The sequence below is a fragment of the Octodon degus genome, unplaced genomic scaffold (genome assembly GCF_000260255.1).
Source record: "Octodon degus isolate 3935 unplaced genomic scaffold, OctDeg1.0 scaffold00144, whole genome shotgun sequence".
Taxonomy (NCBI): Eukaryota; Metazoa; Chordata; class Mammalia; order Rodentia; family Octodontidae; genus Octodon; species Octodon degus.
The window spans coordinates 7,484,877-7,485,124 of record NW_004524720.1 but is presented as its reverse complement, the minus strand read 5'-3'; positions in this window follow the sequence as shown (position 1 = coordinate 7,485,124).

Sequence of the window (248 nt, the reverse complement as noted above, 5' to 3'; positions counted from 1 at the left end):
TTATTATTTTGATTGGAATTTTATTAGATATGTAATGGTTTTGGAAGTATGATCATTTTCACTATATTGGTTGTGCTTATTCCAGAATTTCTTTTTCTGATATCCTCTTCAATCTCTCTTTTCAGAGTACTATAGTTTTGGTGTAAATATCCAGTTATTTACTTTATATTTTATTATTTAACATTACATCACCATTTATTATTATAGAGTAACAAGTTATTCTGAAAACATGAGTGGATCTTAATATG